Genomic DNA, 18,594 nt, shown 5'->3' with positions numbered 1-18,594 from the left:
TCTTCATCGTCGTCTTGTGGTCAGTCTTCAGTTCTTCATCAGGACCTCATCTTGTGATTAGGTTTCAGTTCTTCTGTGTCTTCCTGCCCACCAGTGCCATTCCTTGCCTCCCTGCCTGCCTATCAGTACCACCTTCCCTCAGACGGAACTCTGGTTCTGACTTTGGCTTGCTTGTTACTTGGCTATGCTTAAACTCTGCCTACCACTGACCACCGCTTGATTCTCAACAATGCATGATTTCCACCTGCCACTGACCACTGCCTGACTCCTGACCACAACATCCGATTGCTGCCTGCCTTGACCACCACCTGCTTCCAACTATGCCTGAACCCAGCCTGCCCCGGACCCTGGCCTGTAACCTGACCATCTCCAAGGACTCCAGCTCACCAGCAGAGTCTCCAGCCTAAGACCTGCTGGCCCCAGCACCCGAGGGCTCAACCTAAGGGGAACGAGGACTGGTACAGGTAAAGCTCCAGTTGGGCCTCTGCCACAGCCAGCTCCACCAGCCAGCGGTGGGGACCTGCAGTGCTCTTCTCTGCAGGTTGCACCAACTCCACCTCGGTCCAAGGGTCCACGTCCACAACACATTCCTGGAGATTTTTATTTCCAGTCACCCTGCGATTGTTGAGGAATAGTGGGGATGATGCACAAACTTTCTCCTCTCTTTAGTATACACATACGCTCACTTATACACTGTCTCTCTCGCTCATGCTTACTCTCATCCCCCCCCCCCCCCCACGCTTATGCTCTCTGAGTCACATCATTCAAGGAGACGCTGCCCATTCCCATGGTAAGCCATGCAACAGCCTGAGGGGATCAGGAGAATGTTCAGCAGAGAGAGGGGCGTGACAATGGAGGTTATGCTGGGCAGGGAGAGGGCCAGCAAAGGTGTACAATACAGGCAGGGGCAGAGCCTGGGGTTTCACAGTACGCTTCATGTTTTTGTTTAATAGCAGGAGAAGGAGAAAGTTAAGGGGATTTCCCTTTTTATTCACAACTACTACTGACTTGGTTTGTTTGGCTCAGCTTCAGCAACACCAGTGAGTAGAACAATAATAATAATAAAAAAAAAAAGGCTGCTGTCAGTCAGCGGGAGGGTGCACAAGTAGCGTCAACAAATAGCAGAATAGAAAACAGGGGGAGGGGGCAGCAGCTTGGGGAGGCAACATAGTGTGAGGCTGAAGCAACTGACCAGGTTCAGACTTGATAGTGAGAGCTAATGAATGGATGCCATTAAGCACAGCCTGCAGTGATCTGTGGGCAACCACAGTGACAACAGGGTGCTGGCCACCGCTGAACTGAAACATGAGCTGACCGTGAAACAGACGATGGCATGCAGCTGGTGCCAGCACAGCATGCTGCTACCATCCCACCCCACCCTTGCAGGTGCTTCAGTCACTGGAGGGGCTCAGTGGGAGTAAAGGTAGGGCAGCAAGGTGCAGCTGGATGGGCCAAGTAATTTAAGAGAGAGAGAGAGAGGAGGGATGAGCAAGCTTCAAGCAAGCACTAAGAATGCACCTTTCACAAGCTGAGCATGCTCGTAACACTTCTGTAACTGAGGGAGCCTGCACCAGCAGCCCAAAGAAAGAGCATGTAGCTGATTGGTGCACCAGGCTCCACAACTACACCTAATCTGATTGGTCCCTGGCATAGCCACACTAGACTAACTTTACTTGATACCCTTGTAACAGGTCCTGGACAAGTCACTGGAAAACCGGACTGTCCACTTCAATACCGGGCAGTTGGTCACCCTATGTACAGGCCACATAGCAAGTGTCCCTGGACCAAGAAGCAATGGAAACAGACACCAAAGTGACAATGCAAACAAAATTAAAAGTATGCTTATTGTTAAACCTGTAAAATGTGGGTGCCAAGCTCCCCTTGAGCAAAGTATCACAACATTTCTGTCTTCAGATTGTGAAAGAGAATACTATCCTAGCCCACAACAGACTTAGGAATTAAACAGATAAACTGACTCTGTGGAAATAATTTCCAAATGTAAACAGGTCTACTGTACAGTGCAGATGGAATATGAAGTTTAGGATGTATTTCATCACCTGAGAAACATTACTACTACTGCTGGACTTAACTTGTAGTAAGTTAAGGTCTGATGAGATATGATCAAAACATTCAAACATCTGAAAGTTGTTAATAATGCATATGTAACATACCTCTAGGAACTAGGGCAGAGAAATGTTGAATCATCATTGTGACATGAAAAGACTGACAATAGAGTGCTGTCTCTTTAAGAGCTGGGGGGGGGAAAGGAGATTCAAAATTGGATTGTCTGAGCATGTGCAAACAGATCACTGCTCAGCTTGAACAGAGTTCCTGCCCTGCTCTGAATTAATAAATATTATCTGTACTGATTAAGGTTCTCTTTTCTGGAACCCTGCTGTGGACGACTTGGGAGTAATTGAACTGTGCCCTGTCAGGATTTGAAGCTCTTCTTTCGGATAGAGGCTGCTGTATTGTGGATTTGGCAGTTGAAGCAAAGAGCAGTACTGACGCCCTCTTCAGCTCTAAATTCATGGACACACAGTAGGATACAATCTGGGACTTTGCTTGTTCAGAGACTGCTTAAGGTCGGGTGCTATATCACATGCTGATTCTGGTTGAAATACTTAACATGAGTTATGACAAAGTTGAGTTTTCTCTTGTACTATATACATGTGTTTATATGACAAATGCAGATGCTTAGGAAGTGAACAGATTTATTTCAGTCATTCATTCCAGTAAAGATAAAACTGTTACTCACTAAAGAGCGTGTGGATTCATTTCTGATACTGCGTTGGGAATCAAAGTGCAGGTTTCAGACACAAGGAGTCATAAAGAAAATTGAACTTCAAGGGTTACACATACATACTTTTTTCAATGGAAGCGAAGATCTAGAACAAGGAGGCTCCAAGAAGGTAGACTAAGGAGCAATGGAAGGAAACAGAAAGGCTAGAGAATAAAACAGTAATGATCTTCAAGAAATAAGCACAGAAGATCCTTAGTTGCCAAAAAGTATAGAGATGGGAAAAACAACAACTTAATGGCACATGTTTAAAGTGCCCTATTTGAACAATTTAATAAGTGTTGGGGCTGCCAGAGTGAATAGCAAAGTGAATGATATGAAACCTTAGAAGTTGTAGCGGACATGACAAACTCCCAGGGCAGCAGGTGGATGGTGGCAGGGTACCATCCAGAAAAGCTACAGGGACCTAGGAGACCAGATGTTGAGACAAGGGCTTTGCTGGTGTTGGTGGTTGTTTGGATTATGCTTTATGGCTGGCAGTTGGTAGATAGTTTGGGCAGTGTGAACAGGAATAACAGGGTAGATTGGAAGAGCCAATTTGTCATTTTCTACTTTCATCTACCTTGGCAACTATGTTCTGTGGTAAGGCAGGGTGTCTGTGTGTGTGTGTGTAGAAGGTGTGCATTGTACCTATTCTGTTGTGTAATGCTGCATATGCATCTGTGTAAGGAAAACTGTTGCTGCTCATGTGGGAGTGGCGATACAGGAGGATGTGTATGTATATATGTATGTGCGCATGTGTGTACACCCTGTACTATTATTGACTGTGCTATACCTGTTCTATGGGGGCTGTGTGTGTAGAGGGAGGAGTGATGAAGGAGAAGCTTGCACTGCCATTGATATACTTGTTCTAGTTTGGGCCGGTGTGTGTGCATTAAGGGGCAGAAAATAAAGACAGTAAATTCACATTTGCAAAAATGATGCAGACTCAGCATTTCAAAAAATGGATTATATCCCAACTATGCCTGCATTTTATATCTGGAGATGTCACTAAGAGGCTGCTGGACTCAGAAAGAAGAACAACAGCTGCGCTAACAGGCAGTAACAGCGGATGGATTAGCTGCAGTGAGGATGAAACCTAATCCAGGAAGTCGGTTAGCTCAGGGAACTAGCACAGAGACACCCTGCAGTAGGAAGTGAAAAAGAGAGCTAGCAGATAGTACAGTAAAAACCTGATAATGAAAATACAACTTAAGGATACGGTTAAGTGTTTAAAGTTTCTTACTCCACTGGTACAAAACTGAACCCCCTTCTTCCCTCCCCAACCTACTGTCTGGGAAGGTTAAATTATTATTATAAAATGTCTTTTTCCTTGAGTCCTGCTAGACCAGTCAGCGCATATGGGATTTCCCCCCTCCACAGCTCACAGAGATAGAGGACACACCTTTTTTATGACCTCACTCTGGGCTGTAAGGGAGATGTGGTCCTGGCCCAATCCCAGTACCTTACTGCCAAAGCACTGTGACCATTATAAATCCCCCTAGCACCCTACACTTGATACTCAATACCACAGCGTACTGAAGGTTGCTCTGACAGGCCGATGCAGAAATCTGAGCATTAAAACACTCTGCGCCAGATTTCAGCTCACAGTTTTAATGCTCAGATTAAAATGTTTGGTTTTTTTTTAACTCCCAATGCAGCAAGCTAATGATATGCTAATGCATCGGGAGTTTGAAAAGAGCGCGTTGACCTTAAAATGTGCGTTCGGTACAGGCAGAACACACATTTTAACTGGAGAAGGGGGTGACAGAACAAGCACTCGATACGGAGGAGAATACTTAGCCGTGGTTCACCAATGCCACTTAGCTGGATATGTACTAACTTATTCGGTAAGCAGTAGCTGTGAACTATGGCCAGATAGCCACATAGGTACTGACTGATCTGGCTAAGTGGCAGTTGCCACCACTTAGATGGATTAACATGTACTTATCCGGCTGAAGTTTTCCTTTTGTCGTTAAACTTTTTTTGAGGGGGAGATTGGAATGCCACGGCAGTAGCACTGGAAATTTAATTCTACCTTTGACCTAAAAAAATATGGGCTGGGCCAATGCATCGGGGAGTATTACTTAATTATCTCATTTACCTAGGATTTCCATTTAGGGATGCACATTGCTCCTTGCTGCAGTGGCAGTAAGCCTTACGCATAGAAAATGTGTGCCGACATGCGGGCAAAATGGTGTGTTTAGCGGAACGCACCTTTCTGCATTGGCCGGTGAGTAAATGAAGAGATAAGATAAAGGGAAGAGAGTAGAAACAAAAGAAGAAAGGAACAAGAGAGCGTGCTCTGCACCATATTGTTGTTCCCTGCTGCCCCTGTCTTCCTCGGCAGGTTCTGGACTGCTCTAGCAGTACTCCAGAAAAGAAAGAAAATTATCAGGTAAGAATAATTTAACCTTCCTATTCTTCCTGCTAGATCAGTCATCACAGATGGGTGTTACAAAAGCTACTCCTTGCTGGGGAGGGAGGAAGACCCTTGCCCTAATGGCCGAATCTGTCATGGCCTGCATGCCCAACCTGTAATACTTTTGTAAAGGAATTGCAGAGACGAGCAGGTGGTGGCCTTGCAGATATTATCTGGGGAGATTGAGGATGCTCCTGCCCAGGATGCTGCTTGCGTCCTTGTGGAGTGGGCTTGTATCGCTGTCGGAGCCTGCTTGCCCACCAGCACATGTGTCACAACTGTTGCCTCTTGACACACCTGGCTCAGGTGGCTTTGAAGACTGCCTCCTTTTTCCAGAAACCGCCAAACAAAAACAAACAACTTGTTTATTTTCCTAAAGGGGTTCATCACCTTTAGATGCCTCAACAGGATAACGAGGTACATCTTAACTGTCACAGACTTCTGTCTTCTCTCTGATAGTTCCTGCTACTAAGAGCTTGAAGGCAAACAGACTGGTTCACATGAAAAGAAAATTCCACCTTGGGCAAGAAGGATGGCATCAGACCTGCAGGCCCTCTTATATAGAGACCCATATTTAGTTTAAGATGTGATTAGCTGAACAGATTGCTACTAAAAAGACATTCTTCAGGGACAGGTCCTTTAGAAACGTTTCCTGTATTGGTTCAAAGGGCAGTTTGACCAGAGAGCTTAAGACCAGACTGAGGTCCCACTGAGAGATTATTGGACTGAATGGGGGCCCAATTCATTTTACCCCTCTCAGGAACCGCACTATGTCTGGGTGTGCTGCTGCCTGGGCACTCCTGACTCTGCCTCTGCCCCTGTAGCACAAGATAACTCCCTGAAAGTACAGGAAGCAGCTAAGAGCCAGTCCCTTGGTCAGTCCTGACTGCAGAAAGTATAAAATCTCTGGGATACAGACTCCCCCCCCCCCCCCCCCCGGGTAAACCCCCTGTTTGCCACAAAATTCCTTGATTATTCTCCAAATCCTGATGTAAGCTAAGGATGCGAAATCCTATTAGCCTTGAACATAGTTGAGATTATGGCTAGGAAGAAATCACTCTTAAGCAAGTGTGCTCTTTCAAGGATAAAGCCATAAGAGAGATGGGGCACATACTGGGACCAGTCCTTGGTGAAGCAGGCCCTTTTCCTTACGAAACTGTAGTGTGGTCCCCCACAGCAGTCTCACTAGGTCTGTATACCAAGGCCTCCTCGGCTTGTCTGCTACTACTAGTATCACCATAGATGGACGATTTTCTATCCTTTTTATTGTCTTGTCTACCAAAGGTCATGGTGGGAAGACATACAGAAGGCTGAGCCACAACCAGGGGAAAGTGCATGTATCTACGCTGCTGGAGCTTGGCTCCGCACTGAGGCCGAATAATACTCTGGACTTGACACTGACCCATGTGGGCATAAGGTCTACTTCCAGGCATCCCCACCAATCCACTATTATTTGGAAGGCTTCTGGTCTCAGTTCCCATTCTCCTGGGTCCAGTCTGTTCTAACCAAGGAAGCTGGCTTGACGATTCTCCTTCCCTGCCATGTGCCATGCCAAGAGCAGGTTTTCCTCTGCCCACTTGCACATACAGGCTGGCTCTTGCACTAGCGTGTGACTGTGAATGCTCCCTGGCTTGTTTACATATGCCACTGCCATGGCATTATCCAAGATGACTTAAACTAGCCTCCTCATTACCAAGGGGAGGAAGTATTGGATAGCCAACCTGTTTATTGGCCATTGCGCTTCTTCCTCTGACCACTGCTCCTGAGCCACCTGGTCCATGGCAGTATGCATTCATCCCCTCAAACTGGCATCCATGGTGACTATAATCCAATAGGGTGACTCTAGGGCAAATCCTGTCTACAGACAGGAGGAATAGAGCCACCTTACTAGGCTCCTCCTTACTCCTAGAGACAGCTGAAACCAATGCTGGCAATCTGGAGGCGAGGGTGACCAGCATGACAACAGGGACTGTTTTAGGGATTCGGGCCAGGGCTATACCTCCCTTACAGCCCAGAATGAGATCATAAGAAAGTTTTGTCTTCTGTCTCCATCAGTTGTGGAGGAGGGAAATCTCATAAGGGATGACTGGTCCAGCAGGAAGAAAAGGAAATCAGGGCTTATCTTCCACAGACACAGACATAAGCTTCAACTTGCTGGAGATACACCAAAAAGAAAGGTCATCGTTCACTGCAAGAGACATTTAAAAAAAAAAAAGTGGATTCATCTCCAGGACTGAAGGGTCAGAGATCGTTTATGATTTCTCAATGCATCTTTGGTTGAATCAGCCACTTTCCCCACAACTGGTGTGTTAAAACCACTTTCAGACCCGATACTGTTTCCAACTGTCCAACAGGAGTGACCGCAAGAGTCAAAATGAGAGTTCACTTTTTTTTTTTTTAATTTTTCATTGCAAATAAAAGTAGGTCCAGCCCTGATCTTCCAATTCCTTGCCCTATGCTGCTGTGGTTTTGCTATGACCCCTGCGTCCTAACCTGAAAAACCAGTTCTGGGTAGTCCTGCTACAGTTTTTTTCACCCCTGAGGCAGAAGTTTCTATCGAAATACGACGTTGTGTCAGGTGATTTCAGGGTATCCTTCAACCCGGCGCTGCGCTACACTGCCGCTTAAAAGGGAAGTAATTTTCCTACTTTTATTTGCAATGAAATTTTTTTTTTTTAAAGTGAATTCTCATTTTGGACCGATGATTAAGCACGACCCAGCGACAATACTGTTGCAAAAGTGTGCGTGGGTGTTATGATGGTCTGCTACTGCCCTATCAGCTGGGTCTTGAACATGTACTATTGGATGATATATTTTTTAAATCTTTGCTGTGCACTTCTTTGCTTGTTGTTTTCACATTCTCCGTGCTCACTTTTTTGACACAAAGCAGAAATACAGCATGGTCAGCCAGTGAGCAGATCGTCAAAGCTCTGTGCAGGCAATGCACTGTTATATATAGGGACAGATTTTCAAAGGGATACGCGCGGAACCCTCAAAAAGCTGCCCCTTCCACCCCTGCAACATGGGCTCGGCACGCGCATAGGCTCGGCGGCGCGCACAAGCCCCGGAGCTTTCCTGGGGGGGGGCGAGGCCGCGGGCGTGGTTCCAGCCCGGGGGCATGGCCGAGGCCTCCGAAACTGCTCCTGGGCTGGGGAATCACACGCCAGCAGCCAGGCGGCGCAGGCGTAACTTTTATAATAAAGGGAGGGAGGTTTAGATACGACTGGGGGGTGGTTAGGTAGGGGAAGGGAGAGGAAGGTGGGGGGAGGCGGAGGGAACAGAGGCAGGCTGTGCGGCTCGGCATGCGCAGCCTTGCGTGCGCCGACCCCAGATTTTAAAAGATACATGCAGCTACGCGCGTATCTATTAAAATCCGGCGTACTCTTGTTTGTGCCGGGTGCGCGTACTTTTTAAAAATCTGCCCCATAAAGTGTGAATACAGCACAGACAAGGGCAACTGAAGAGTGAGACTCAGGAAAGGAGGTATTTTTGTTGTTGTTTTTTTTAAAGTAGACTAGATAGATGTGGTCAAAAAGAGAATATTTTATTTCTGTAAAAACAGAAGAATGAAAACATGAAAACCAAAAATCAGATATAGCCAAGTAGGAAAAAAAAAAAAGCTTGAAATAAGACCCAAGAAGTATGCTACAGGGCAAAAGAGCAGAAATGCATAGAGAATGAGATTATCTAGCCAGCACCGTCACTTTAACCTGGAGGGGTGTATGTATATCGCGGCCAATAATACACTGCACTCTCAACCCAGTCCCCCAGGACCTCCCTTGGCATCTCCTCTTAGAAATGCTCCCCATCTCCCTCCTACATCTCCTGCCCTTGCCTCGCCTCATCCTCCCCAGTTTTCCCTTCTTAATCATTTTCAGACTCAACTGTGATAAGCAGTTTGCAGTTTGTTTTCGCTGTTTTGAAGTCCTTTACGGACCCTGTTTGGTTTGGTTTGGTTTTGAAGCCCCGAATGGTCATAACCTGTTCCTTCTTTTTGCTAATTCTTTTCTAATTTTAATGTCAAATGTTCAAAAGTTTATTGTAACGCCTTGCTTGCAACAGTTCTGTTGTATTGTAAACCGGTGTGATTTGTATTCTATACAGCAATGTCAGTCTATAAGAATTCAAAATAAATAAATAAATAAATATGTACAGTATATATATATATATCTACCTTATAAATGGCCTGTGACCGACGGCCCGCAAATGCGCAGTAGAGCGCAGCTCTACTGCGCATGTGCGGGCAAGGATGTCGATCAGAAAAAAAAAAAATGGCGGTGGGGCCGCAGGAGCGGGAGGAGAAGCAGCGGCGCCGCGCGCGCGCGCGGTGCCGCTGCTTCTCCTCCCCAGATCTGCCGGCAGATCTCGGGGGGGGGGTGTCACTCCCGCGCCCCCCCACCGAGATCTGCCGGCAGATCTCGGGGGGGGGGGGTGTCACTCCCGCGCCCCCCCCCCCGAGATCTGCCGGCAGGAGCGGGAGGAGAAGTAGCGGCACCGCGCGCGCGCGGTGCCGCTACTTCTCCTCCCCAGATCTGCCGGCAGATCTCGGGGGGTCACTGCCGCGCGCGCGGGAGTGACCCCCCCCCCCCCGAGATCTGCCGGCAGGAGCGGGAGGAGTTAATGGAGCCGGGTGAGGGTTGCGGGAAGTCGCGCTTACGGCGCCGGGAGGAAATGGAGGTGGGTGAAGGGAGGGAGAGGGGGACTGAGTGAGTGGGAGGGAGGGAGAGGGGGACTGAGTGAGTGGGAGGGAGGGAGAGGGGGGACTGAGTGGGAGGGAGTGAGGGAGAGGGGGGACTGAGTGAGTGGGAGGGAGGGAGAGGGGGACTGGCTGAGTGAGTGGGAGGGAGGGAGAGGGGGGACTGAGTGGGAGGGAGTGGGGGAGAGGGGGGACTGAGTGAGAGGAGAGGGAGGGTGGAGAGGAGTGGGTGGGGGAGGGGGGTGGTGAAGAGTGAGGGGAGAGAGATTGAGGGGGAGGTGAGAGACAGAGGGATGTAGCCCGTTTTAACGGGCTTTACGGCTTGTATATATATATATATATATATCTCATAGACTATAACAGAATACAATAAGCAGGATTTCAGCATTTCTACTACCCAGAACTGGTTTTTCAGGTTAGGACACAGGGGTCATAGCAACAGAGGGCAGGGAGTTAGAAGATCAGGGCTGGACCTTGTGTCACAGAGGCTGCCAGCATCACCATGAATACCACAATCACAAAACAGCGATAAATAAAAGGGAAATTCAGCCTATTGGTATTTCCTACAGGAGAAGGGGAACTGGGTGTGGCATTCTCATAGAGGAGAAGAAAGGAAACAGACGTAGCCTTATGAACAGTATGAGCCGGTGGAATAAATTATCTCCGTTGTACGATAGCCACCCTGAGCTCGCCAGTCTGACAGATGAACAGCTTTGAATCCCTGCAGAGTCCTTCAGTCCTAGAGGTGACAGGCTCAGTATCCCTGTGCCCATGCTATTCTGACTTTCCTTCCCCAAGCCTTTTACATATCTCTGCCTGTTTACATTAAAAAAAAAAGGCTTTATTTAATCAGCAGCTCTTCCCGCCCTCCCATGCATGGTATTCTGTTTCTGTATCTTAGAGCCAACGGCTCCCCTTAGTCCACTCCCAGGAGCAGGGATCCCCACCCAGCTGTCACCACCCACTGAGTGCTGTTCAGGTCTTTGCTCCGGACACGTTTTTCCTCGGTGCAGACGGACAGAATGTACACACAGACGGATGAACGGGGACGGACAGCAGCACAAAAACAGACTCTATCTATACCCAGCCCCTTATTAATGAAACATTCCCCTGCCTAATGTCTCACCCCTCTTTCCCTCTGCCTCCTACTCTTCATGCTCCCCCCCCCCCCCCCCCCATTCTCTTCTCCTCCATTCCCACTTTCCTTTCCTCTCTGGCCTCTTTCCTGCTTTCTCCCTTCCTCTCCCTCCTTCTCAGAAACAGAGACTATGGAGCACATTAGGAGAGTAAAGCCATACAATATGTTCTTCCTCCTCATCCCCAACCCACTCTGTAATCTGTTCCATCTAGTCCTCACTCGCCTTGCCTGTTCCATCTTCTCCACAGAAATCCCCCCCCCCCCCCCACCGCCTTCCAGTAAACCCAGGACATGGGGTGAACCTGCACGCGAACACACACTATACCTAAATACAACAATAGATTCACAGACTCGACGCAGAGCCTTCCCCACCCAGTTCCTCTGCTAATTTCCAGCATAAAGTTATAAATGTTTGAAAAACACAACAAATTAGCCAAAACAGCAAGACAGAATACATGGAATAATAAGTGAACAGGAATAAAGCTGGTAGTAAGGCTGCCCTGCTCCAAGAATTAGGGCTGGAGTCATAATGTGCGGGTAGAATGGTCTTACTTACCTCCCCTCCCCCCCCTCCCCCAAAATGCCTTTTCTTGTTCCATTCTGGTGGCTGCCCCCAAGTACGCTGCCACCCCCTTTTGTTCCCCGTGCAGACTACATAAATATCATAAAATACTACCACATGGGAGTCCATCCAGTACCTCAGAAAAGCCCGATCCTCTGTGGTGGTGCCCTGGGACTCAGCCCAAAAAAAAACAAAAAACACTGTCAGAGGAGCTTGTCTGTGACCAGGAAGGAGTCGGAGCTGGAATCCGCCTTTCTGGGCGAGAAGCCAACCTCCTGCCTCTCTGTCACTGTACAGAGACACACCTCAAGAGTTCTGAACAGTAGAGGCGGGGGCAGATGCCTTCAAAAGTTTTTCACGGCTCAAGCAAAGATTTCTATTTTATGTTAAATGCAGATAAAAATGCACAGAGGGATAGAGGAGCAGCAGGATTTGCAGACAGATGGAAGAGTCCCTGGGCTTTTGCTGCTGTGTAATTTAAGTTTATTTAAAATCAGGAGCAGGCAATATCGTTTTTATGTTTCATGAGTCTCAGTTTCTGAAATCTGAAATGCCACACTGTCCCCATGATTCCCTACAATCACAGGCTCTGTGATGCCACACTGTCCCCAGGATTCCCTACAATCACAGGCTCTGTGATGCTACACTGTTCCCAGGATTCCTTGCAGGCACAGACTCTGATACCACAGAATCCCCAGGATTCCCTCCCAGTCACAGGCACAGATATACCACACTGTCCCCAGGACTCCCTGTCAGTCGCAGGCACAGATATACCACACTGTCCCCAGGACTCCCTGTCAGTCGCAGGCACAGATATACCACACTGTCCCCAGGATTCCCTACAATCACAGGCTCTGTGATGCTACACTGTTCCCAGGATTCCTTGCAGGCACAGACTCTGATACCACAGAATCCCCAGGATTCCCTCCCAGTCACAGGCACAGATATACCACACTGTCCCCAGGACTCCCTGTCAGTCGCAGGCACAGATATACCACACTGTCCCCAGGATTCCCTACAATCACAGGCTCTGTGATGCTACACTGTTCCCAGGATTCCTTGGAGGCACAGATATACCGCACTGTCCCCAGGATTCCCTACAATCACAGGCTCTGTGATGCCACACTGTCCCCAGGACTCCCTGTCAGTCGCAGGCACTGTCCCCAGGATTCCCTGCCAGTCACAGGTTCATGCTTTCGTTCTACTTGCCATACCTTGCCAAAACTGATTTGCATGCAAGATTCTGCTCAAAGCTGGGATACATAGTGCCAATCTTTCATGTAAGGTCATTTTGACAAGGCATGGCCAGTAAAATCAAAGTGTGAGCTCTCTACAGAAGGCACCTACAGCAGAAAAGTAAGCACTCTGGGCACAAAGTACATACTGTTTTGCTATAGGTTCCCAAGAGAGCTTATACTTTCATTTTACTGGCCATGCCTTATCAAAAAGGCTTTGCATGCAAGATTGTGCCCAAAAGTGGGATGTGCAATGAAGTATTTTCTATTCTGCTGTAGGGGTCTGCTCCCTTTAGTTGCCTGACCACTCCTTGAAGTTAAATCAAAATGTGAGCTCCTTGGAGCAGGTATTACAGGAGAAGAATTTGGCACTGCACATCCAAATTTGGGGTACAATCTTAAATACAAGGTCATTTTGGCAAGGAAAGCCTTGCCAAGTTAAATCTAAATGTAAGCTCTTAAGAGAAGGCACCTACAATACACTACTAAACACTTCACTGTGCATCCCAATTTTGTGAAAGCAGAATTGCTTATCTGTATAAGGTGTTCTCCGAGGACAGCAGGATGTTAGCCCTCATATATGGGCGACATCTTCCCATACAGCCCAGCACGGCTATATCAAAAATTTCTAGAACTTTGAATGAGTCTCCTTAGGCATGCCCATGGCATGCTACTATACCACCTGCCCACTTGGGGTCCCTTCAATCTTGTATTTAGCAAAAAGAAATGAAAATTGGAGAAACCAACTCCACAGGAGGTGAATGGGTTTCATGAAGACTGACATCCTGCTGTCCTTGGAGAATACCTATGACAGGTAGGCAACTCTACTTTCTCCGAAGCCAAGTAGGATGACAGTCCTCACATATGAATAATCCCTAGCTACAGGCTGACCACAACTGGCCAAGGGACAGGAAGATAAAGTATTTTTGTTGACAACAAATCTTTTTCTGTTTTATCCTTAACCTATAGGGGGGCAATCCGGAACAACAATAACAGGCCCTAGGTGGAAAAAGTTGGGTTCTACATCTCAAACAAATTCCGCAAGTTGGATTGGCCAAATCTACTATTCGCTGGCCATTCCTATCCAGACAGTAATGAGATATGAATGAGCGGTGAGAACTCCATCTCGCAGTCTTGCAGATCTCCTCCATAGGGACTGATCACAAGTGAGACATCAACACTGCCATAGCTCAAACAGATTGAGTCTTGACACAAACCACCAGATTCAATTCCATTCAGACATAAAGAGAAGGAGATGCAATCTGCTAGCCAATTGGAAAGAGTGCGTTTGAAAATAGCAATCCCCAGCTTGTTTGTGTCAAAAGAAACAAAAAGTTGGGTTGACTTCTTATGGGCTTCAGGTAGAAAGCCAAGATTTTCTTGCAGTCCAAACTGTGCAGTGCTTATCCACCTTGGTGAGTGTGTCACCGAAGAAAAAATGATGGAAAAACAATTGACTGGTTAAGAAAGAATTCCAACACCACTTTAGGGAAGGACTTAGGTTGGGTGAACAAGACCACCTTATAATGGAAAAACTTGGTATAAGGTGAATAAGTCACTAGGGCCTGAAGCTCACCGACCCTGAAGTGACCACCACTAAAAATACAACCTTCCAGGTCACATATTTTCAGGTTACAGGGGTGCAATGGCTCAAAAGCTTCTTTCATCATCTGGAACAAAACGATGTTTAGATCAGAAGAGGTGATGATAGCAGAAGAGGTGATGGGAGGCTTCAAATGAAGCAGACCCCGCATGAAACTACAACTAAAGGCTGTTGAGAGATGGACTTATCTTCTGCATGGTGATTGTATGCACCAATTGCACTAAGGTGGACTCTTACCAGCTGGTCTTAAGATCAGCATCAGATAAATGTAGAATATAATCAAGCAGTTTTTGTGTGGAGCAGGAGAAAGGATCTAGGGCCTGTTACTCACACCACATGGTAAACCTCTTCCACTTTAGTCCCTAGGACTCCCTAGTGAAGCCTTTCTTGAAGCTAAGAGACACATCCCACAAGAGACCAAGGGGTTATAGAATCACCCTTTCAACATCCAAATAGTGAGTATTAGGTATTTGAGGTTGAGATGGCACAACCTGCCTTCCTGAGTAATGAAATCTGGGTATATCCCCAAATTGATCAGTTCCTGGATAGACATCTCCTGAGGAGTGGGAACCAAACATGTCTCATGGGACCTTGCTTTCTTTGACCTTCAACAAAACCTTCATCACTAGCAGAATCAGCAGATATACATACAGATAGCCCCCTGCCTCAATGCAGGGAAAAAGCGTCTGAAGCTAGTTTTCCACATAATCTCTGCCTGGAACAGAAGAGTGGGACCTTCCTATTCCAAGGAGATGCAAACAGATCCACCATTAGAATTCCCCACATGTGGAAGATCTGGTTTGCTATCCTTTGATTCAGGGACAACTCATGTAGTTGCAAGGACCGACAGTCTGTGCGCCAACACGTTCTCCACACCAGCCAAGTAAGTAGCTCTGAGAACCATTCTTTGAGAGATGGCCCAGCCCCACAGCTGGAGAGAGTCCTAACATAGAAGGTACTAGCCTGTATCGCCATGCTAATTGATGTAATACATCGCCATTTGATTGTCCATCTGTACAAGAATAAAACTTTGTTGGACAGACAATCTCTGAAAGCCCAAAAAGTATAATGAATTGCCAGAAACTCCAGGAAGTTCATCTGATGCAGCTTTTTCTGGGCAGACCCAAGAGCCCTGGGTGCAGAGTCCATCTACATGAGCTCTTCAAACCAGGTTGGATACATCTATTGTGATTGCAGTATAGATTGGAGAACTTTGGAAAGGGATTCCCTTGACCAGATTGGAATTGTCCTGTCACCAGGACAGACAGTCCCTGAGTGATTTGGTGATCCTGTGTGGCCTGTAGCTACAGAGACCTCAATGTCAATTGGACACTTCTCCTGTACAGATGTGCCATAGGAATTACAAGCACTGTTGATATCATGAGGCCCACCAGCCTCAACATGTGCCATGCTGATGTCTGCTGACTCATCTGGATCTCTTCTGCTATGGCCATCAAAGTGGCAGCCTTTTGGTGTGGAAAGAAGGCTTTTGCCCAAGTTGTATCTAGCAGAGATCCAATAAACTCCACTTGAGGTGACAGGCTGAGGTGAGTCTTGAGGTAGTTAATGATGAACTCTAGTAACTCCTGAATGGTTATACACATTGATTCCTCAGCTCTGGCCTGAGACGTGCTCCTAACCAGCCAATCATCCAGATAAGGAAACACTTACACCCCCAGTTTGCAAGAATGCGCTGCCACCATGGTTAGGCATTTTGTGAAAACATAAGGGGAAGAAAGACGCTAGCCCAAACGGCAGAACACAATATGGAGGTGGCAGTTTCCTACTACGAAATGGAGATATTTCCTGTGACATGGAAAAATCTCTAAGCATCTGTTAGATCGAGAGAGAACCAGTCCTTTTTTTGAATAAAGGAGATTAAGAAGCCCAGGGAAACTATCTTCAACTTTTCTCTTTTGATAAATTTGTTCGAGACCCTTAAGTCTAGGATGGGATGGAGTCCCACGCTTTTCTTTGGAATCAGGAAATACTTGGGAGTAAAATATTCACCTTCTCTGCCTTGGTGGATCAGGCTTGACCACTTTGGCCACTAAGAAGGAGAGCTCTTACTTCCTCATACGGCAACTGACCCCCAAGATGGGTCTGGGGGTTGATTTGGCAGAAGAGCCAACAGGTTCAATTTGTACCCTCTATTGATGTTGCTGAGGTCCCACACATTCCAGGTTATTCTGGGACACCAGCTTACATAAAATTGTAGCCTGCCCCCTGTTCTCTGGTATGGATACTGGGATTCTGGCTATGCTTTCTGCACTTCAGTCAAAACCCCATCTTATGTGTTGACTGGGATGTTGTTTGGGGCTTAGGCACAATCTGCTGACTTGGACAGGTGCCAGGGGCCTGCTGCATACAGGACCAAGGGCACAGAGGGTAATGCCTCCTTGGGCAGAAGAAACATCTCCACTGCCTTGACATCTCCTAGAAGAGAAAGCCAAGTCTGGAATAGTGGTGGAGAGCTGATGGAGTATTGTATGATTTTGGATCTGTGCCACATTTATAACCCTGTCTCTGAAGAGATTTTCTCCACAGTATGTCAAGCCTTTCCTGCATTTTCAAGTGGAGATCTGAGGCCCACAGCCAGGCAAGTCTGTGCACACCAAACCCTAAGGCAGAGACTCTTGATGCTGCTTCAAAAACATTGTAAGTTGAATGGACCCAGTGTTTTCCGCATTCCAACCCTTTGTTCACCAGTGACTGGAGGGCATCTTGCTGCTTTTGAAGAAACTGTTCAGCCACCTCTGCACCTCTTCTGGATGTTCCACATGTACTGGCACATGAAGAGCTAGTAGGTTATGTGGAAAATCAGCATAGCGCTCTGAAAAGCTTTCTCCCAATAGTATCCATGGCCCTAGAATCCCTATCTAGAGACACACTGAGAAGTGAGTCTTAGAGCACTTAGCCTTTTTGAGAGCAGTTTCAATAACCATAGATTGGTGCAGCATCAGGTGCTTGTCAAATCCAGAAGCCTTTTAGTAAAGATCAACAGTGTCCACCTTCTTATTGACAGGAGTCAGTCTAAGGGAGTTGTCTCATATCCACATCAATACCTCCTGAGGATCTCATGAATTGGGACTGCCACAATTTCCTTAGGGGGTTCCACATACTGGAGGATGTCCAGCATCTTCTTCCTGGCCTATTCCTCCATCTGCAACATAATTGGAAGTCTCAACCATTTCCCTTATAAAACCTGAGGAGAGGTCTTCAGGGGCGGGGGAGGGGGTGTCAGCAAGGAGACCCATGGATATCTCCTCTTCAGAGACATCCACAGAGTCGTAGCTATACCCCCAGGAATACTGAGATCCCAACTCGCTGCATTGTGCAGGGGAGAGCTATCGTGGTGCTCTGTCCTCAGCCAGTGGGTCATGAACCTATGCAATTGGCTGTTGGGACCTGAACCTTGAGGAACCTAGACATCTCAGGGAAGCTTCCTCGCCTAAGGGGCCATAAATTAGCAATGGGCTAGTCCTCTGGGCATTGGTGATTGGTATCAGTAAGGGGAACCAGTGTTGATGCAGCACCGGTGAGCCCCTGGAGGGAATCGAGCAGCAGCTCGAGGAACATTGATACCATCCTTGGTGCCCTCGATGCCTCAAACAGAGTCCTTGCTGTGCCTTTTCCACAGCTTGCTGGATCCTTTCCTCCAGTTCCTCCTCGAAAATAGCCAATGTGAACACCAACTGGAAGGTAGAAGTGGCTACATCCTCTTTGAAACTGAGAGGACTGGTGGCAGACACTAGATTCAGTGGAGACTGGTGCATATCCTCAGTATGTGTAGAGGATGAGCTCTACTCATCGTGGGACCGTTTAGGAGTGTTCTCGGCAGGCACTGGCCCTACTCCCAGCACTGTGCATTGATGGGGCCTGCCGCTGATGCTTCTTCAGCTTCCCTTGATGCTCGGCATGAGTCCTCCTCAATACTGAGATCAAAGTGGTAGAACCCATTGCCCTCTTCGAACAGGAGTTGGATGATAGTCTATCTCTGAGTTACATACCGGCTACCGATGCCAATGGCTCTCCCACCATCACTGCGGATCCAGGGTGCTTAGACGACAATACCTCCAATGCTAATGCCATTGGATTAGATTTCCAGTGCCCAAAAAGACAATCTATGAAATCCAATTGGAACTGCCATCCTTTTGGG

General features: G+C 47.4%; 1 protein-coding gene across 3 annotated transcripts in view; it reads right to left on the bottom strand.

Moving 5' to 3' along the window:
• The window catches only part of CAPN1 (calpain 1), an 88,716-nt gene that overhangs the window by 59,076 nt on the left and 11,046 nt on the right, over positions 1 to 18,594 (bottom strand). The window contains exon 1 of one of the 3 annotated variants that reach the window (XM_029611085.1): positions 11,734 to 11,825. The exons of the other annotated variants lie outside the window; for them this stretch is intronic. The gene's annotated coding sequence lies outside the window, so the exon portion shown is untranslated. Of the gene's footprint in view, positions 1 to 11,733; positions 11,826 to 18,594 lie in introns of those variants that run through there. 3 annotated transcript variants of the gene reach the window in all.

Source organism: Rhinatrema bivittatum, chromosome 8 (genome assembly GCF_901001135.1).
Source record: "Rhinatrema bivittatum chromosome 8, aRhiBiv1.1, whole genome shotgun sequence".
Taxonomy (NCBI): Eukaryota; Metazoa; Chordata; class Amphibia; order Gymnophiona; family Rhinatrematidae; genus Rhinatrema; species Rhinatrema bivittatum.
The sequence above is the reverse complement of the archived record's forward strand: the minus strand, read 5'-3'. Positions and strand labels throughout refer to the sequence as shown.